General features: G+C 44.6%; 1 protein-coding gene across 7 annotated transcripts in view; it reads left to right on the forward strand.

The window, feature by feature from the left end:
* Positions 1-505: 505 nt before the first annotated feature.
* The window catches only part of MCTP2 (multiple C2 and transmembrane domain containing 2), a 261080-nt gene continuing 239653 nt past the window's right edge, over positions 506-21932 (forward strand). For 3 of the 7 annotated variants that reach the window (XM_086365348.1, XM_086365346.1, XM_086365347.1), the window contains exon 1: positions 557-809. The gene's annotated coding sequence lies outside the window, so the exon portion shown is untranslated. Of the gene's footprint in view, positions 810-21932 lie in introns of all 7 variants that reach the window. The other 4 variants (XM_086365350.1, XM_086365349.1, XM_086365352.1 and 1 more) reach the window with 3 other exon arrangements.

The following is a 21932-nucleotide window of genomic DNA, read 5'->3' on the forward strand; positions in this document are numbered from 1 at the left end:
GTCCGTGGGATTCTCCAGGCAAGAATACTGGAGAGGGTTGCCAAGCCCTCCTCCGGGGGATCTTCCCAACCCAGGGATCTAACCCAGGCTCCTGCATTGCAGGCGGGTTCTTTACCGTCTGAGCCATTTAGGGAGAGACACGGTGTGCGCATCAGCGAGACAAGCGATTAATTAATTACAGGTTTCCCAGCCACACTGGCCCACACTTCGTTCTTATCCTGCACTACAACGCGAGGAGTCTCAACTCCCTTAGCCAGACTTTTTGGACACATCTTTTTCCTGTGAATCAACTCAGACGAAGGAGATAAACGTAACCGCTTCCTCTTCACCGAGCCAGAAGCCGGCGGCAGAGCCTCCTCCCCGCACCCCGCGGAGCTTCTCTGCCCGGCTCGGGCGCCGGGACGCCAGGGCGGGGGTTCCAGGGCGGTGCGCCGCCGCCCCCCCGCTCCGGAGGCGGGGCCGGCGGGGGCGGGGCGCGAAGGCGGGGCCGGCGGGAGGCGGGGCCGAGGAAGTCGCGCTGCTCCCGGCGATGCCCCGGCCCCCGCCGTGTCCCGGCGGCTCTCGGAGCTCGCGAGTGGCGGCGGCAGCAGCCCCGAAGGCTGTGCCCGCGCAGGTAAGGGGCTCGCTCCGGCCCCTCTGCAGCTCCTGGGACTTGGCCTCTGACAGGTGAAGCCGCGCGGGCAAGCGGGGCGACCGGGCTGCTCCTTGCTCGTGCGAGGAGGGCAGGGGTGTCCGCTGCCAACAGAACTGGGGATCCTGAGCGGCCGGGAAGGGAAGCCAGTGGAGTTGCCGGTTCAGGAGTCAGAAAGGTACGCCGAGCATCGGGGTGCGGGAGGGCGCACCGCAGCCTGCCCCAGGATCTCTGCATTTTGAAGGACCAACGTTTGGTCTCCTTGGGGACTCCTTTCTGCAGAGGCCAGTCCCTCATTTGGGCGGAATTGGATGCACCCCCTTCGTGGAAACCCGGAGAATCCGCTTGGGTTCCTTGCGCAGAGAGCCCACTGATAATTGTGTATAGGTTACAGAGTGTCTCGTAACATAAAAAAAAAAAAAAAAAAAAAAAATACGGCGGTAGTGGTGGCGAACTCGAGAGGCAATTGCTTCAGCAATTAGTTCCCCAGCTCACTGTCCATTTGTTAAGCAAATGGTGCATTGGTGGCTGGTAAATCTGGTTGAGTTTCCACGAAGTGGGTTAGAGCGTCTGAAGCAACTTGTGCGCGGTGTGTGGGGGTTTCACCCGTGCCTCGGTGCTTACCGGAGCCTGCTCTAGAAATTTCATCGGCCTCGGGCACTTGGAGTTACTGAAAAGCCTCGCGGTGAACCTGGGGACTCTAGAAAACCTGCTTCACCGACGCACCAAATCACAAACAGGTCTATGGATTACGATTCCCATTAGCAATCACTTTTTGCTTGGATCAGCAGCATTTCCACGTAACTGACGTTAGCTGCACGTCTGTCAAGGGGGGAACCTCTAGGAGAGCACACAGGCTGGTGTGCTGTGTGGTAGCACAGGTGTGGATACAAAAGGGAATTTTTGGGCAGTCCTTTCTCACAGGTGGCTGTTTAGATAGCAGTGGCGCATTGTGCTTTTGTTTTTGCGGCACCTCTTTGATCTCTGGTAATAAGCATTTTAAATGTAGGGAAAAGGAAAATCTTCAGAGGATATGTATCGTTAGCCTGGTCACATCCAAGTGGCAAGGATTCTCCAAACCATACTTAAAATAAGGTTAGTTTTGTTGTTCAGTTGCAAAATCGCGTCTGATTCTTTGCAACTCCACCGACAGCAACACCAGGCTCCTCTGTCCTCCACTATCTCCTGGAGTTTGCTAAAACTCATGTTCATTGAGTCTTTGATGCCATCCAGCCATCTTATCCTCTGCTGCCACCTTCTCCTCCAGCCCTCAGCCTTTCCCAGCATCAGGGTCTTTTCCAATGAGTCAACTCTTCGCATAAGGTGGCCAAAGTATTGGCGCTTCAGCATCAGTCCTTCCAATGGATGTTCAGAGGTGATTTCCTTTAGGACTGACCTATTTGATCTCCTTGCCGTCCAAGGGACTCTCAAGAAAAGTCAGCTCTGTACCAAGCACCATGCTAGTCACTTTCCTTAAAATGTTGCATAAAATTCACCAAGGGGATGTTACTAGCTCTGAACAGATGAGAAACTAAGGCAGGGAAAAATCCAGGAATTTGTTCATAGGAACTGGTGGACCTGGGAGTTGAGCGTGGATATTTCTGAGTCAGAATCCATGCTTTTTCACTATTCCAAGTTACTGTGAGACAGTGTAAATCTGCAGATTTAATAGAAATGAGAATTCAGAATTACACATCCTGAGAGTTAAAGTTGTTGTCATTTAGTTGCTACGTAGTGATAGGCTCTGCGACCCTATGGACTGTAGCCCACCAGGCTCCTCTGCCCGTGGGATTTCCCAGGCAAGAGTACTGGAGTGGGTTGCCATTTCCTTTTCCAGGGGATCTTCCCAACCGAGGGATCAAACTCAAGTCTCCTGCTTTCCAGGTGGATTATTTGCCACTGAGTCACCTGGGAAAGTCATCGTGAATAAAATGAACATTGTTTTCATTTTTTGGGGGTTGTTAAACTGAGACCAATCTGGGACAAGATGAACAGTATTTTAAAAAACAGAAATTTTATTGTCTTCCTTAAGATATTTTTAAGGACCTAATATAGCCAAGTTGATTGGAGAAGGAAATGACAACCCACTCTAGTGTTCTTGCCTGGAGAATCCCAGGGATGGGGGAGCCTGGTGGGCTGCCGTCTACGGGGTCGCACAGAGTTGGACACGACTGAAGCAACTTAGCAGCAGCAGCAGCAGCATAGCCAAGTTGGGCAAATTAGTAAAACTTTATATATATCCTGTGTGTATTACATATTGAAGTATCAGCTAATTTTCATATTATTCATATGCTTTAATGTATTTCATCTTGATTTCTACCCATAGTTTACAGGTAAATAGAGGTCACTGTTGCCACCTAGAAAGGACTTTGTGTGTATGTATAAATCTATAACCATTGCTGAATATATATAATATTTATTTTAAAAGATATATCTATTATTCCTTAAATGTCTCTCTAGAAGTACAGAGTACTCCAACATGCTTATTTAGGAGAGAATCCTAAAATACCAATTTAGCCTTTTGAATGAATGATCCATAACAGCTCAACGGATGATTTCTTTAAGTGCATGTAAACCACACAAGTGATTTTCAAATTAAAGTTATTATACTGTTTAGGATGAGAATGAAAATAGTACTTAGAATTTTAAATACTATCTTCTGACATGGAGAGCACTTGGTTTCTTAAAACCTTCCTTGCAATTGCTGGTAATTACCTAAGAAAATTGAGGGGTTTCATGTTGAAATTATCTTCAGGTGTAGAAGAAAGTGTTTTCTGTTGAAGAAAAGCCTTTTCCCTGTGTTGGGAGGATCAGGTAAATATTCTGCCTGGATTGTGTTTGGCACATTTCGCCCCCATCCCATCCTCATTGTATAGAGAAATCGACAAGACACCTTGAACTTCTTAAAAGCATTTGAAGTCCTACCTGGCTGGTGTTTATAAACGTGTGGTTGGCTTGGTTAAGATGCTGTAAGGAAGGGGCAGGATGGATGATGTTTTGGAGAAATTCACAGAACAGCCAAAGGGCCAAGGAGAAGCGTGTGCATGGCGTGTGAAAGGAGCAGTTCCAGATTTTGTGATACCTGAAAGGTAAACAGTAAGGGGATCCTCATTAGGAAAAATAATACCAAATTAGCTATGAAAGTGAATGCTTACCTAGAACGGAAAAAAATTACAACCATTTGCTGGTGATTGCTTTCTTGTTTCTGCTGAGATCTTTTGGGGCCATTTACCAGAAAAGCTTACATAAAAATGCTTTCTGATTGCAACCTTGTCCCTAAGAACACTCAGCATCTCCTAAAGAGAGGCTTGAAGCCCTCGGGGTGGGGTGCGCTATGCCAGTGAGAGACCAGAAACTGAAGCTCGCTTACCTTCAAAGCGTGGGAGCACCCGCTGTGGTTTGAGGCAAAGAGTTAATGGTCCACTGAGCAGAGAAGCTGCCGGTGGGTTCATTGTGGTCTCAGGGCCCTTCCTTTCCAGTGAATAGTTGTGAGAGGAAGCTCCCACTGGTCCCTAAGACCTTCCGCTTTAGTTGGTTCTCCAGGTCTGCCTTTGAGTGTTGGCGCCGTTTATTGAAGGTTTTCTGTGTCCTGTGCACTGAGTAAGGCCAGGTTCTGATGCCGGGGAGCTCCTGGCCTCCTGGAGCTTATTTCATTGATGACAGTATGGCGTTGGTGCCAGTTCCGAGGTCCTGATGCTTGAGCTGAGTTTGGAATCATGGGTGGAGATGCTGAGGTGGAAGAGCGTATGGGATGACGGCCGTAGGAAGCCCTGGAAGTTTGGACCTGTACACCGTCCTCCACTGATGCAGAGAAGCCCGTAGTCACTATTTTTCACAAGTCTTTCCAGACCAGCAGCACCCGCACCCATGTACCTGTGATGAACTTGTTAAAAATGCATGTTCTCAGGCCCTATCCCAGGCCACCTGAATCAGCAGCTCTGTGTCTGTGGCACAGCAGTCTGTGTTTTAAGAAGCCTTCCAGATGATTCAGGCGCATGCTATAAAGTTTGAGAACCACTGCTTTTAGTGTTTAAGAGAACTGGTAGGGCATAGAATCCCTTGGGAAGATGAGAGGCGTGAGATTAGTACTAAGGTTTATATATTATTGTTGTAATATAGTTATATTGATAGAGCACTTAGATATTGTGCTCTATGTGATAAGGCATTGTGATAAGAAATATTAATTCCTTTAATCATCAGTGCAACCCCTGATTGCAAAGAGTTGGACACGACTGAGCAACTCAACGACCACCACCACCTGAGAGCTATTATCACTCCAGTAATTTATTTAAATTTATATATTTGGATTCTTTTTTTTTTTTTTTTGATGGGGGGTGGGGGGCTTCCCTGGTGGCTCAGACGGTAAGAATCTGCCTGCAATGCGGGAGACCTGGGGTTGATTCCTGGATTGGAAAGATCCTCTGGAGGAGGGCATGATAACCCACCCCAGTATTCTAGCCTGGAGGATCCCCATGGACAGAGGAGCCTGGCAGGCTACAGTTCATAGGATCTCAAAGAGTCAGACATGACTGAGTCGCTAAGCACAGCACAGCTTCCTTTTTAAAAAAATTGAAGTATATAGTTGATTTACAGTGTTTTGTTAGTTACTGACGTACAGCAAAATGATAGTTATACATATTATACTGTATCATTTTCTTTCCCATTATGGTTTATTACAGGAAGTTGAATGCTGTTCCTTGTGCCATATAGTAGGACCTTGATGTTTTCTTTTTTCCCCTTGGGCTCTTTCTCATCTGCCTTTCTGTTAACTGTTGCTATTTCCTGAGGTCCCATCCTCTGTTGAAATGCACGTGAAGATTGCTCCATTTAAATGTGAGAAAGCTGTATCACAGAGACAAGGCTGTTGTCCCAGGCCACACCGCTTCAGCCAGGATTCACGCGCAGGCAGTGAGGTTACAGTACCCGCCTTCCCTCTCTGGGAAGGCTCTCCCTGCCTTTGTTTTATGTTGGTCTTGTGGGAGAGGCCTGGAAGGCGGGCGTGGGTCTTCTTGGCATGGCCCTACTTGCCGACCACTCAGGGTTAACACGTTTCTCTTTCGGTAACCAATTGCCCGATGAGACAGGAAGAATGTTGTTGTCCTTCAGTCTTAGTGCAAACTTTGAAATTTCATAAGCAAATGGGCGTGATTGCATATGTGATTACCTAACGTCGAGTACCTCTTTCCCCAGCTGGATGATGGGCTCACGTGGATTTCCCCAATAGGTGATGGTGAAAAGTGGCCTTGTTTGGTAATTCTGGGATTTGATCTGGGTATTAGTGGACCCCCTCCTCAGGCCACGGAGGACTTGAAGATGATGGTGTGCTTGTTCGTGTGTCCTGGAAGGTGTCTAGGAGACCTGTGCTTTGCATTTGCATAGTTTTTCTTTTCCTTCTGGGAAAGAAAGATCATTCTTCATGATTCTATACATTTTATCATGAAAGAGCTCCAACATGTCAGGCAGCATAAAAGAATGTGTAATTATATTATGAGTGCGTGTGGCAGTGTGTGAAATGATGATTTACCTTTGGGTGTGGGCCTCGGATTAATAAGTCTTTTTACCTCTGCTTCAGAGACAGACGTTTAGACACTGTCACTTTGAGCTTATGGCAGGTGGTGAAATCTAATTCTGCGAGTACTGACCGTCTTTCTCATGTGGTCATTCATTCATATGGTCATTTTTGCCTCTTCGGTTATGCTCAGCATTCATTTCGGTACTGGAGGGAAATACATTGGTGACTAGCCAGACACGATCCCTGCAGACTAGTAGAAAAACACTTGGGTGAGCGGAGTTAGATGCCCTGATTCTGGCAGCGGGTTGTTAGGAGAGGAGTTAAGAAGTTGTCCAAGTTCAGAAGTGATGTATGGGGCACGGTTTAAGGCAGTAGGGAAGCAGAGGTGTGGAAAGATCTGAGAGAGATCTAGGAGATTACAGAAGTGACCAGGTGGATGTGGGTGGTGAGAGGGGTTGTCAGGGCTGAGATCTGTGTCTTGGGCCCCTAGGATGGTGTCAGGAGCATAGGACAGGACTAGAGAAGACTGTTTTCTACAGAATAATGGATGTCGTGAGTTTGAAATGTGTGGATGACTCTAAGATAGAGATTTGGGTAGGCAGATGGAATAATGCAGCTGATACGAGAACTGAATAAATTCAATGGATGGAATAATATCAAACAGCTAAATATGTTCTCTCTTGAGAGTGGGGAGAAGATGTTCAGGGAGGAACGTAGGCATTTCTCCTGGGTGGGCGGGATAGCAATTCACTCTTTCCTTTGATGTGGAAGACGATCAAGGTTTACCTCCGCACATTCTTTCCAGCGTGCAGATGAATCCTCCACTGCCTCTGGCCTTTTGCATGTTTGATAGCCTGAGCTCTACTCCGTGGGAGGAGGCCCTCAGTGTGGAAAAGCAGGCTGGGTGGGTGAGTGAGAGGGGCTTGGTCAGATTTTCAGCCCATCTTACTGTTACAAGTTACAATGACTTACCATCTTTCCTCTTAATTTGTTATGCTGTGTTGTTAAAAACACTCATTTATCATTTATGTGTGTTATGTTTATTGTAAATGAATTCTATCATGTGGGAGGCCGTATATATACATATACATGGGGCTTCCCAGCTGGTGCAGTGGTAGAGAATCCACCAGTCAATGCAGGAGACACGGGAGATGTGGGTTCAATCCCTGGGATGGGAAGATCCCCTGGAGGAGGAAGTGGTGACCCACTCCAGTATTCTTGCCTGGAAAATCCCTTGGACAGAGGAGCCTGGTGGGCTACATTCCATGGGGTTGCAAAGAGTCATACACATACATATACACATACATACACATACATATAGGTTGTTTGTATATATTATGTAGATTGCCCAGGGCTGTTTTGTAGCTGCTACAGATGTTAAAAGATTCCTTTTTTGTATAGAGGATGTAGGTTTTTCTAGGTGCTCAGAGTTAAGCAGAAGCCTTGTTTAAAACATGTGTTAGAATGTAGCTGGAATACATATTTGTTATTTTATCCAAAAGCTGTGTATTATGTTTGCTATGTGCTAGAATTTTCCATGTGAATAGAGCAGGGAGCTCCCTGTCTCTTTAGAGCCTAGACAGGAAGTCAGGCAGCTTGACAGGTGAATACTTTAGCCCTCCCTTGTAGCTCAGTTGGTAAATAATCTGCCTGCAATGCAGAGAGACCTGGGTTCAATTCCTGGGTTGGGAAGATCCCCTGGGGAAGGAAATGGCAACCCATTCCAGTGTTCTTGCCTGGGAAATCCCATGGACAGAGGATCCTGGTGGGCTACATGGGGTTGCAAGGGTCGGATACAACTTAGCGAGGAAACCACCACCAGATGAGGGTGAGGCGTGGGGTGGGGTGGGGTGGGATAGGGTAGGGGTTATAGGAGGCAAGCAGTGAAGGGTGGCCTCCAGAGGCAGGACTGCCAGCACTTAGCGGGAGGAATGGGCAGGCACATCAGCCTGGAGGAAGATTTGGAAAAAAGAGATTGTTTTGAGAAATTGATGGATGGATGCTTTTGAGAAACTGAAAGTTTCGGATAGCCTGTTTCAACTTTGTTCGTTAAAAATCACTCATAAAAAGGAACAAAATTGGGTCATTTGTAGAGACATGGAGGGGCCTAGAGTCTGTCATACAGAGTGAAGTAAGTCAGAGAGAGCAAAACACATGTTGTATATTTGTTGCAGAAGTCGGTCTGTTGGGAAACCAAACACCACACTTGGAGAGTTGGAGAACTCAGGTTTATTACGCTGGTGGGCCCAGAGGAGTTAACACTTCCAGCTCTGAGCCCCAAACAAAGGAGTTACAGAGTTTTTATAGACAGTGCATGGCACCAGACTTCAGTGGGCAGTGCTGACTGTGAGTAGGCTAGTTCAGAGTAGGGGTTTCCTGCATGTGGGTGGTTAGGACACAGCAGTGGGGATGCCCGAACTTTACACAAACAAACATGGTTATGCAGGAGCACAGAGGCCGGGCAACTGACAAGGGTGAGTGAGGTAAGTTTCAGCTGCTAGCATTGTTGCAAGTTTCTGTCTTCCCAAAGCTATGTAACCTACATGACTTTGCAAGGAGCTAGCTGAGTTGCAGCGGAGAAGGCAATGGCACCCCACTCCAGTACTCTTGCCTGGAAAATCCCATGGACGGAGGAACCTGGTGGGCTGCAGTCCATGGGGTCGCTGTGAGTCAGACACGACTGAGCGATTTCACTTTCACTTTTCACTTTCATGCATTGGAGAAGGAAATGGCAACCCACTCCAGTGTTCTTGCCTGGAGAATCCCAGGGACAGGGGAGCCTGGTGGGCTGCCGTCTATGGGGTTGCACAGAGTCGGACACGACTGAAGCAACTTAGCAGCAGCAGCAGCAGCAGTGGGAAGCTGCTGTTTAGGGCAGGGAGCTCTGCTCAGTGCTCTGCGATGAGCGGGATGGGGATATAGGAGGGAGGTCCAAGAAGAAGGGGAGGTATGCATACATATATCTGATTCACTGTGTTGAATAGCAGAAACCAACACAACTTTGTAAAGCAACCATACTCCAACTTAAACCAGCTAATAAAGGAGAATGTTCATGAGAGACCTATGAGCTGATCAGGAAAAACCAAAAGAATCAAACTTATGTCTGTGTGACCATGACTATGTTCAGAGCCAAGGGGCAAAAGCAAACAACAACAAAAACCCCTCAAGCCTCCCAAAGTCAAATGAAACCACAAACAAATAATGATTATGTAATACTTTCTGGTTTTGATTGTGGATGGACCTTTTAGCATTATGAAAGAAGTTCAGAGTTAGTCTGAAAACTTAGGTAGTATGTCAGAGAAGAACATTGTATTACTTGAACAGTAACTGGCATTATTGTTAAGATAGTCTTGTGTAATATGGAAGATTAGATTTAAATATATAAAATTAGTGTAGCTGTATAGGCTTGTAGTCTGGAAATGCCTTTAGGGTTTCAGCCCTTTCACTGCTGCATGGCCCTTATGAGAATTTGGGTCCTAGAGATTTTGGAGACTTGTTTACCCTCTCATTGGTAACAAAATGCCCTGTACCGTGTATCTATTAATCTTTGTCCTACAGTTTCTTGTCTGTTGCAGGATCAGGCCCTGAAATTCAATATCCTCATCTTCTCTGACTCTTTATCCCCACAGATTCCCTCCAACCCTTTCCTTATCTCCTTTTTTGTCATGCGGGTTTCTTCCTACCTAATTCACTGTTTCAGTTCAGTTCAATCTCTCAGTCCTGTCCAACTCTTTGTGACCCCCTGGATGCCAGGTTTCCCTGTCTATCACCAACTCCCGGAGTTTAATCAAACTCATGTCCATTGAGTCAGTGATGCCATCCAACCATCTCATCCTCTGTCGTACCCTTCTCCTCCTGCCTTCAATCTTTCCCAGCATCAGGGTCTTTTCCAGTGAGTCAGTTCTTTGCATCAGGTGGCCAGTGAGTATTGCAGCTTGAGCTTCAGCATCAGTTGTTCCAATGAACACCCAGGACTGATCTCCTTTAGAATGGACTGGTTGGATTTCCCTGCAGTCCAAGGGACTCTCGAGTCTTCTCCACCACCACAGTTCAAAAGCATCAATTTTTCAGCACTCAGCTTTCTTTATAGTCCAACTCTCACATCCATACATGACTACTGGAAAAACCATAGCTTTGACTAGATGGACCTTTGTTGGCAAAGTAATCTCTGCTTTTGAATATGCTGTCTAGGTTGGTCATAACTTTCCTTCCAAGAAGTAAGTGTCTTTTAATTTCATGGCTGCAGTCACCATCTGTAGTGATTTTGGAGCCCGAAAAATAGTCTGTCACTATTTCCATCGTTTCTCCATCTGTTTGCCGTGAAGTCATGGGACCAGATGTCATGATCTTAGTTTTCTGAATGTTGAGTTTTAAGCCAACTTTTTCACTCTCCTCTTTTACTTTCATCAATAGGCTCTTTAAAGGTTCCTCTTCACTTTCTGCCATAAGGGTGGTGTGATCTGCATATCTGAGGTTATTGATATTTCTCCCAGCAATCTTGATTCCAGCTTGTGCTTCTTCCAGCCCAGCATTTCTCATGATGTACTCTGCATGTAAGTTAAATAAGCAGGGTGACAATATACAGCCTTGATGTACTCCTTTCCCTATTTGGAACCAGTCTGTTGTTCCATGTCCAGTTCTAACTGTTGCTTCCTGATTCGCATACAGATTTCTGAGGAAGCAGGTAAGTTGGTCTGGTATTCCCATCTCTTTAAGAATTTTCCACGGTTTGTTGTGATTTACACAGTTAAAGGCTTTGGCATAGTCAGTAAAGCAGAAGTAGATGTTTTTCTGGAACTCTTTTGCTTTTTCCATGATCCAGTGGATGTTGGTAATTTGATTGCTGGTTCCTCTGCCATTTCTAAATCCAGCTTGAATATCTGGAAGTTCACAGTTCACATACTGTTGAACCCTGGCTTGGAGAATTTTGATCATTACTTTGCTAGCATGTGAGATGAGTGCAATTGTGCAGTAGTTTGAGCATTCTTTGGCATTGCCTTTCTTTGGGATTGGAATGAAAACTGACCTTTTCCAGTCCTGTGGCCACTGCTGAGTTTTCCAAATTTGCTGGCACATTGAGTGCAGGACTTTCACAGCATCATTTTTTAGGAGTTGAAGTATCTCAACTGGAATTCCATCACCTCCACTAGCTTTTTTCGTAGTGATGCTTCCTAAGGCCCACTCGACTTCCTATTCCAGAATGTCTAGCTCTAGGTGAGTGATCACACCATCGTGGTTATCTGGGTCATGAAGATCTTTTGTGTATAGTTCTTCTGTGTATTCTTGCCACATTTTCTTAATATCTTCTGCTTCTTTTAGGTCTATACCATTTCTGTCCTTTATTGAGCCCATCTTTGCATGAAATGTTCCCTTGATATCTCTAATTTTCTTGAAGAGATCTCTAGTCTTTCCCATTCTATTGTTTTCCTCTATTTCTTTGCATTGATCACTGAGGAAGGCTTTCTTATCTCTTCTTGCTATTCTTTGGAACTCTGCATTCAAATGGGTATATCTTATCTGTTGTTTCAGGACCTTGTTAAAAAGCTTTTGCAGAAGTTGCCTTCCATATTTTAGGCCTGTTGAAACAAGTAGAGTTTTTCTGAAATTTCTTTCACTCTCTCTAATCTCAGGTGAGCTGGCACAGAGATACTTAGCTTTAGTCAAGAATGAGAAAGAAGGTTCCCGTAAAGTTTCCTGTGTTTAATATTTGAGCCAGAAGAGACAGCAGAAGTGAAAAGGTGCATGACAAATTGTTTTTTAAATGTCATGAACTCTGTGTGTGAGACACACACAGATAAAAGTTTAAACACAAGAGGCCTAGTCCTGGTCATTAAGAACGGCTTAGTATTTGAGTTGCTCTATTAATTACTTCCTTTCCAACTTCCAGTTGTATGTCGTTTTTGGCTTTATCACCATAAGCTCAGGATCCTAAGTCATTAATTTATTGCTTAGTTTTAGGGTTCATTGGCCAATATGTGCCTTTTCATTGATAGTGGTTTTTTTTTTTTTTTTCCTTGAATAGAAGATGCTTTTGGCTTTTCCTAGTTTTTAGGACATACAGGCTCAGCTGCTGTATTTCATTTAATGTGCCAGCAGCCTGCCATTGCTGAGTTCTGTTAGGTGGCACCATTATTTTATTTATTCTTATCCTGTCAGGGACCCTTCTAGGTAGCATGCGTGTGTGCTCAGCTCTGTCCGACTCTTTGCAACTCCACGGACTATAGCTCACCATGTTCCTCAGTCCATGGGATTCTCAAGTGGTTTGCCATTTGAATACTGCAGTAGCTTGCCATTTCCTACTCCAGAGGATCTCCCCAACCCAGGGATGGAACCTGCACCTCTTGGGTCTCCTGCCTTGGCAGGTGGATTCTTTACTGCTGAGCCGCCTGGGGAGCCCCTCCTAGGCAGGGGTCATCCCTGTTTAATAGAAGAAAGCGCTGAGACTCAGAGAAGCCCAGGACCACCCACTGGGATGGAATCTTCCCTTTTCCCCAACTATTCCATTCCATCCACTGCTTTCAACCATTCTACTCTGCCTCGCTTCCCAGTGAAGCTGTTTAACCACAAGACTAGGGTCTGTTCCGAATAAGACTCCAGGAATTTCCCTGCATCCTGGGATTGGAAGCAGCTGTTCCTCTCATCCCAGGGTGAAGGCGGAGTAGAAGCCTTTCACCTCAGAGGCTGCTTTCAGCGCAGCCATGAAGCCCTGGAATTCTGCTAGACCCTCCTCTGAGGACGGATTTGACATGGTTCGATAAATACACCCCTTCAGAGCAGTTTCTTGCCCAAAGATTATAAATACGCAAAGTTGGATATTTTGAAAGGGTCTCTCTCCTTTATCTGACTTGAGTGATGCATAAAACACGCAATTGTCGTCATAGATTTGTGGAGTAAAGCAGGTGGTCCCTTCCACCAAACGCCTTGCGTCATTCCTGAGTGTTCACGGGAGAACTGCTTCCTGGTGTTCTTGTCTTTTTAAATTGACGTGAGCTTTTAAATACATGCAGATGTTGACATTTCACAATGTGGATAAAATTCCTGCTGAGCAAGTGATTGATGCTTTTTTATTACTCATTTGTTCATTTCAAAGCATTAGGTGCATCTGTCAAATAGATCTTTCAAGGGTTGACAGTATGCCAATGAGGTTGATGTTTTGTTTGATGTGGTCTTGGGGAAACTGGACTGACTTGTGCTGGACATTCCGCTTGTGCCCCTGGGAGCTTCTGACATACCACCTAGGTACCCTCCTCTAGTGGAGGTTGAGTCTGTGGCCTCGTGAGGTGCAATAGCAGCTGATGCAGTTGATACGGTGGCAGTCAGAATGGAGAGAGTGTAAGGAGGACTCCATAGCACCCTGCAAACTGAAGTCCTATGCACAGCATCCGGTGCTTTTGAACAGAACACTCATCAAGGTCATCTGCATTCATTCCAGTAGGAAGCCATACCGACATTCATATATGTCAGGAAAGATAGGTTGGCGCTTTGGTTAAACTGTTTTTTTTTGTTTTTTTTGTTTTTTTTTTTTTTTTAATGCAGATTTTGCTGACCAGTTCTGGATGTCTTGTCAGTGTGATTTTGGTAGTTTTCTGGTGTAATGACATCCTGAACCTAGCCAGTTGGAAAACCAACAACCTTGCCTTGAAATGTTGTTTTTTTGGTAATGGCTATGAGTCAGGGCTAACTCAGTGAGAACTTATAAAGCACTGGTTTTATTGTTGCTTTTACTGTTATGTGATAAAGCATGGTGTGAAACCGTGTAGAGCAAAATCCCTTTTACATACACGTATATTTACACTGTTACTATGTGCAGATATATGAGTGAAGCTTCCCTGGTGGCTCAAGACGGTAAAGAATCTGCCTGCAGTGTAGGAGGTGTGGGTTCGATCCCTGGGTCAGGAAGATCCCCTGGAGAAGGAAATGACAACCCACTCCAGTATTCTTGCCTGGAGAATCCCATGGACAGAGGAGCCTGGAGGGCTACAGTCCATGGGGTTGAAAACAGTCAGACACACCTGGACACAGCAGCCGACAGTATATGAACATGTGTGTATTTTTTGTTGTTTTGGAGATGAGCACTAGAAACTTACTAGTGGTTGCTTTATGGAAATGGTCTATTCGGGGCTGAGTCACTTTTCATTACGTGCCTCTCTGCACGATTACAATTTCTTAAAGGCACATGTGGAAAAAATATCCCCATGGTTAATTGGATGGTGAGATGATAGGTCTTTTATTAATGTATTTAAGATGTCATTAAAACTCCTTGGACATGAGAATATTAAAAACACTTTGAATTTGTTTAACATTTTAAGGCTTTTAAAAAGTCTTTAGTATCTTTTGTTAGATTTTATCAGCCAAACATCTTTTCCATTAGAGATCCAGAAACATTACAGTGTCTGATAGTTGAAATGATTAAGCAGAGAAAAATTTTCAAAATTTTATCTACTCAGTGAGCCTTCCTGGAAGCCACTCTGACGTTTGTAGGACTTTGTCACCTCCAAAGCTTGGGCTCATTATTTTAAAATGGAGATGAAAATACTTACCTTGGGCTGCTGTGATGCTTAATAATAATAATCCCTGAAGAGTGCCTTGTGAATAATAAGTACTTTATAAATTCCTCTTAGAGCTTCTCTGGTGGCTCAGTGGTAAAGAATCTGCCTGCCAATACAAGAGACATGGGTTTGATCCCTGGGTCGGGAAGATCCTCTGGAGAAAGAAATGGCAACCTACTCTAGTCTTCTTGCCTGGGAAATCCCATGGACAGAGGAGTCTGGTGGGCTACAGTCCATAGGGTTGCAAAGAGTCCAGACAGGACTTAGCGACTCAACAACAACAGCAGCAAATTCCTGTTATTCAAGGAAAAGAGGAAGTCTGGCTACTTCATAATGAGTAAGCCTGCAGAGGTTTGGGTGAGTGAGTGCCCACATGTTATGGGAGCTTTTACCTGAAGATCAGACCCCTTTATAGCTGATGTTTTGTTCTGTATTTTCTTCCAACCAGAATAAGAGTAAGAGGAGGGCAGTCAGGAAGCAGGAGTAGGAGCTGCTGCTGCTAAGTCACGTCAGTCGTGTCCGACTCTGTGCGACCCCATAGACGGCAGCCCACCAGGCTCCCCCATCCCTGTGATCCTCCAGACAAGAGTCCTGGAGTGGGTTGCCATTGCCTTCTCCAGCAGGAGTAGGAGCTGCTACTAAATGACAGTATTTCAAAAAATACCTGGAGACACATTTTAGGGAGCAGTAAAATTTATCCAACGCAGTCTTTTTTTATCCAACTTGAGGCCATTCTCTTTAGAGATGAGACATCACTTTTCCTTTAAAAAAAATTTCTTTTTGGATGTTTAGTTTCACTTTTAAGATGTTTTTTCCTTTTGCGTTTTTAATTAAGTCTTGAGAGCAGAAAATGGATATTGTACACGTTCTATTGATTGTGCTGGATTTAGCATTTTCTTGGTGATTATGGTATGATTTGATGAAAGCCCAGCCACTCCTGGGGAAAACCTGACAATGTTTCGTAAATATATATGGATGAATGAATACCTTGGACAGCTGTCTTTGGAAGGTGACAGCTAATCAATGGCTTTATTGAATTTATGTGGCTACATTTCTGGTTGCAGGAAAAAAGAAAGAAAAAAGGATTATCCATGATTTCCTGTTTATATAGGGCAAGAGAAAAAATAGGAGTGGTTCCAAGTTTCATAAAACTTATCTCCTTGGAGAGTCAAGATCCATCTTTGTGAAAAGATTATTAGTAGTACCCTCTTGGGAGCAGAGAGGATTTTTTTTTTTTTTTTTTTTAAAGGCAGGTGAGGTCTGTTTAGGCTGATGGAGAGGGGAAATGTGAGCTGAGCTTGGAAGGATGGAGAGGCAGTAACCCTGAGAGGCTTGTGGAGGTCGCCAGGAGACATCTCACGGTTGATTTCTGCTCCTTTCATAGTCTGGCCGCTTGCAATTGGACTGAAGGACCCTTTGCAATGCTGCTTGTTTTAGGGCTGGATACTGTGAGGCAAGAGGTGAAGTAACAGAGATTAGGGGGCAAGGTGTGTAAAGGGCAGGAACATGGAGTTGGGCCGCTGGACCTGAGTCTTGGTTCTGCTGAGTGTTGGCTTTATGATGCCCGGAAGTTACTTAAGCTCTCTGGGCCCTAGTGTGCCCGTCAGTGACGGAGGCTTCTAATGGTACTTACTGCCCTGGCAGTCTGAGCACGGGCGGGAAAAGAATTTCCAGCCCTAGAGCATTCCAGAAGGGAGTGAGTTTATTAAGAACAAAGAGCAGAGATAATATGGGTATTGAGAGCGTAGCCGCTGATCTCCTGACAGGCCAGGGAGATGCTTTGTGTGTGTGTGTGAGTGTGTGTGTGTGTGTGCAAGCTTAGTGCTGTCTAACTCTTTGTGACCTCAGGGACTGTAGCTGCCAGGGTCCTCTGTCCATGGGATTTTCCAGGCAAGAATTCTGGAGTGGGTTGCCATTTCCTCCTCCAGGGAACCTGTCCAACCCAGGGATCAAACCTGCGTCTCCTTGCATAGCCAATTTTTTATAGCCTCCAGATTAAGAAAATTCCTCCTGGAAGGGTGGCGTTAAGTGATTGGTTAGGACTCTATAGGGTGACTACCGACGTGGGCATTTTTGCCTCATTTGGAAAATTGCTGGTGATGATTGAGGAGCTTTTAGCAGGGGTTATAGAGACTCAGTTCCTGAGATGACCTTGGTTCTGGGCTCCACTCCTGTGGCCTTGGGATAGGACTCCACACCTCCACTATAGGGCTGTGAGGATTAAATGACAGTATGCTTAAAGCGGTTGCTACATGATGTCTATTGCACCTAATGCCCCCTGTACTCCTCATGGAGGAGCCACAGCAGCTACTACTGCTGCTGTTTTTATAACATCGATGATCGCAGACATGTCCAACTCTTTGTGACCCCATGAACTGTAGCCCGCCAGGCTCCTCTCTCCATGGAATTCTCCAGGCAAGAATACTGCAGTGGGTTGCCATTTCCTCCTCCAGGGGATCTTCCTGACCAAGATCGAACCCACGTCTCCTGTGGCTCCTGCATTGGCAGGCAGATTCTTTACCACTGAGCTACCTGGAAGCCTGACATTGATGGTGGGGAGGCTCATTTTAGCTGAAATGAACCAGAAGTTGTCCTGTTTGCCCTTCTTAATAGAACCTCAAAGTTGCTTCATATTTAAAAGTGACCCAGAGGGATGGTATGGGGAGGGAGGTGGGAGGGGGGTTCAGGATGGGGAACACGTGTACACCTGTGGCGGATTCATGTTGATGTATGGCAAAACCAATACAATATTGTAAAGTAATTAGCCTCCAGTTAAAATAAATAAATGTAAATTAAAAAAAATAAAGTCACATATAGCAAACAATGAAAAAATAAATAAAAATGCACTTGCAGTATGTTAGCTCCGTGGGAAGACTGGTTTGGGTATTTCTGATCACTCCAAGCCTTTTCCTAGCTGATGTCCTAGTAAATGAGTTGCATAGTGCATGGGTTGAGAAACTATAGAAAATTAGGAAAGTTCATTTGGGAATTATCAATATAAGCTATTACATAATAGTGGCCACTTCATGGAGCTGACACTGGCATTGATGGAATCAGAGTGGTGGGGAAAATCGATGTAGCCTTTTTAAAAGATAGATGGTTTTAATATTGATAATAGTGTTCTTTGCCTTTTCATTTGAGAGATGCTGCTATAATGGAGTGCTTTATAAATACTGATGTGTGCTGACTGCATTTTGAGAGTGAGCGGTCCCTTTGGGTATTTTGAGACAAAAGGTTCTGTGATCTGGGCAAATGTCTCTGTAATGCACAACAGAGAGATTTAGAAATATATTCTTCAAATAAAGAATGTTTCACATGAGTGTGGGAAATAGTCATTAATCTGTATTTTAAAAACCTTTTTTAAAGAGTTTTTTAATATTAACAGTTCTGTTTTGAGCTAGATTTTGTTTTATTTTTAAAGTTGAAGTATAGTTGATTTATTATACAACAAGAGCTGACTCACTGGGAAAAAAAACCCTGATTCTGGGGAAGACTGAGAGCAAGAGAGAAGGGAATGACAGAGGATGAGATGGCTAGATGGCATCATAGACTCAATGGACATGAGTTTGAGCAAACTCCAGCAGATAGTGAAGGACAGGAAGCTTGGCGTGCTACAAACCATGGGGACTTAAAGAGACATGACTGAGTGACTGAACAACAACAACAAAATTATGTTAGTTTTTAGGTGTATAGCAAAGTGATTCACTTATGCATATATATGTATATATCAATTCTTTTCCCTTGTAAGTTATTACAAAATCTTGAGTATAGTTCTCTGTGTGATGCAATAGGTCTTTGCTGGTTATCTATTTTAAATATAGTAGTGTGTAAATGTCAATCCCAAACTCTTAATTTATCCGTCCTTAAAAATCTTCATCAGTCAAGGAACGGCTCGGTGCTTGGTGTGTGCATGTGTGTGTATGTGTGTTATGAATTTTAATTCATTTCCAACAGTTTTCCTCACTTGATTTGGACATTTGGATTAGTTCAGAGATGATTAGGTGCACATACATCTGTTCTTCATAAACACATCTTGGAAACCTCACTTGTTATCTTTACTTGATCCTGACATGCTGGGGGGACACTGTCTCCAAGAGCCTCAGGATTAAGGGGCATCGTAGATGACTGAAATCCAAATATTGATGGGAAGAGATGAAGGGAACAGCTGGGTTTGCAGGCTTTTGTAGTCATGCCCAGTGCTCGGATCTTGCAGTTCTTGGTTGAGAGTTTCAGAGATGAATTATGTGGGCTTCATCCTGTGGTGGAGCTCAAGGGCTTCACTGTCAACTTGCTGGCCATGATTTTATACAGTTAATAAACAGTGGATCATTCCATTATGAAATGAATGGGGAAAGCCAGAAATGATGCGCATGCTTTTCCTCTCAGCAAGGTGACACCTGGCTCTCTAAGGAGGCTGTGTCAGGGCTAGTGGTGGTTACTGAACTAACCCTCTGTATACGGTACAGGAACCTGCTAACACGCCTTATCACAGAGCAATAAATATATTGCCCAATGTTATTTAATTAGTGATTAAACATGTATTAAAGAACTTAAAAGCACTTTGAGACTCTTCAGGTTGATGGAGTATTACTGGTCTCTAGGCAGGCATAGAGTTCTGGAAAATATTCATTCACAATACAGTAGAAGGAGTTGCCCTCTAAGGCCCTATGTCCCTCCTTCTCTTCCTTCCTTTTTTCCTGCCACCCATCCATCCAGGCTTAACTGCCCTGTGCCAGGTATTGTGCTGAAGATGCAGATGTGGACATGGTCAATACAGCCCTATCAGAGGACTTAATTATGGTTGGGGAGTGGGCGGAGGATTGGGGAGACTAAGTGAACAAACTGATGAGATAATTTTGATCATCAAGGCCATGCTGAATGTCACATGTGACAGAGATTATGGTACAGAAATGAAACTTTATACCAGAAGGTCAGAGTCTGGATTAGGGTCAGGGTCAGGCTTGTAAGGAAGTGATGCTCGATCTGGAACCTGAAAGAGCCAGGGTTTGATAAGTGGGGAGAACAGCTTATGTTACTGCCCCAAAAGCACAGGCTCCCTAGACCTTCAACCTAAATGTTTCAGTTCAGTCCAGTCGCTTAGTCGTGTCAAGCTTTTTGTAACCCCATGGATTGTACCACGCCAGGCTTCCCTGTCCATCACCATCTCCTGGAGCTTGCTCAAACTCATGTCTATCCAGTTGGTGATGCCATCCAACCATCTCATCCTCTGTCATCCCCTTCTCCTCCTGCCTTCAATTTTTCCCAGCATCTGGGTCTTTTCCAAGGAATCACTTTTTTGCATCAAATGGCCAAAGTATTGGAGCTTCAGCTTCAGCATCAGTCCTTCCAATGAATATTCAGGACTGATTTCCTTTAGGATGGACTGGTTGGATCTTCTTGCAGTCCAAGGGACTCTCAAGAGTCTTCTCCAGCACCACAGCATCAATTCTTCAGTGCTCAGCTTTCTTTATAGTCCAGCTCTTACCTCCATACATGACTACTGGAAAAACCATAGCTTTGATTAGATGGATCTTTGTTGGCAAAGTAATGTCTCTGCTTTTTAATATGCTGTCTAGGTTGGTCACAGCTTTTCACTTCCAAGGAGTGAGCATCTTTTAATTTCTTGACTTCAGTCACCGTCTGCAGTGATTTTGGAGCCCCCAAAAATAAAGTCAGCCATTGTCCACTGTTTCCCCATCTATTTGTCATGAAATGATGGGACCGGATGCCCTGATCTTCGTTTTTTGAATGTAGAGTTTTAAGCCAACTTTTTCACTCTCCTCTTTCACTTTCATCAAAAGGCTCTTCAGTTCCTCTTTGCTTTTTGCCATAAGGGTGGTGTCATCTGCATATCTGAGGTTATTTATATTCCTCCCAGCAATCTTGATTCCAGCTTGTGCTTCATCCAGCCCATCATGATGAACTCTGCATATAAGTTAAATAAGCAAGGTGACAATATACAGCCTTGACATACTCCTTTTCCTGTTTGGAACCAGTCTGTTGTTCCATGTCCAGTTCTAACTGTTGCTTCTTGACCTGCATACAGATTTCTCAGGAGGCGGGTGAGGTGGTCTGGTATTCCCATCTCTTCAAGAATTTTCCTCAGTTTGCTGTGATCCACACAGTCAAAGGCTTTGGCGTAGTCAATCAAGCAGAAGTGGATTTTTCTCCTAAGTCTTTGCTACTCCCATTTCCCCCCTTGCTCTGCGGCTGCAGTGTTCTCTTCATTAGGGTACTCGTGTTACACCTGCTAAAACTGAGCATTTGGAAATGCTGACCTCTCCCAGGCCAGATGTTCTCTGTGGGTTGGTGAGGTTTCCTCTTGGCACATGACCCACGTCGACTGAACTTTGCCCCGAGTAAGAGCTCTTCTGTGTTTACTCTTCTATTATCCCGGCTGGTTAATAAGCCCAGAGCTTACTTCAACTTTCCTCCCATGGCTAATCCATGTGAGATCTCACCTGTGCCTTTAGCTTTCTGTAAATGACACACGAGCCTGCCTTGTTCTCACATGGTCAAGATTCTGCCCCCGGGTGTTAAGACACCTGCTGGAAATTAGAGCTTCCTCTTTTTTTTTCAGTTTCTTTTCAACTGTGGATTATTTTTATCCTTTTTCTATTTTTTATGAAGTTTGGATTGTCCTGTACATTTATAGAAAACGAATGAAAGCAGCCAGTGAGGCTTAGCATGGGTTCAAGTGTCTGAATCAAGAACCCTTTATGGTCAGGGAACTCGCTGAGTGATGTCAGCCCTGCCACTGTGGCTTGGCCTGGTTCCCTGTGTTTCTTGTTGATTAGCTTTAAGTACAGGACAGTACCATTTGCTCCTTTACGATAGAAGAGAATGGTTATACAGAATTATAACCTTGTAGGAAAGCAGACATTTATTAAGTAAAGTATGAACCCTAAACTTAGATGGTGCTCAAGCCATGTAAATAGATGTTTACTCGGGCTCTTCTCTCTTTGAAGGCTCTGTACTATGTAGAGGCAAAACATTAGAACATTTTATTGCAAACAAATAGGAATTGGGTTTACCTGGTGGCTCAGATGGTAATGAATCTGCCTGCAATGCAGGAGACCTGGATTCGATCCATGAGTTGGGAAGATCCCCTGCAGGAGGGCATGGCAACCCACTCCAGTATTCTTATCTGGAGAATTCCATGGACAGAGGAGCCTGGTGGGCTGCAGTCTATAGGGTTGCAAAGAGTTGGACATGACTGAAGTGACTGAGCATGTAGGCA

This window comes from Bos grunniens, chromosome 21 (assembly GCF_055505025.1).
Source record: "Bos grunniens cultivar Pamir isolate PY7600 chromosome 21, Bosgru_T2T1.0, whole genome shotgun sequence".
Classification (NCBI taxonomy): Eukaryota; Metazoa; Chordata; class Mammalia; order Artiodactyla; family Bovidae; genus Bos; species Bos grunniens.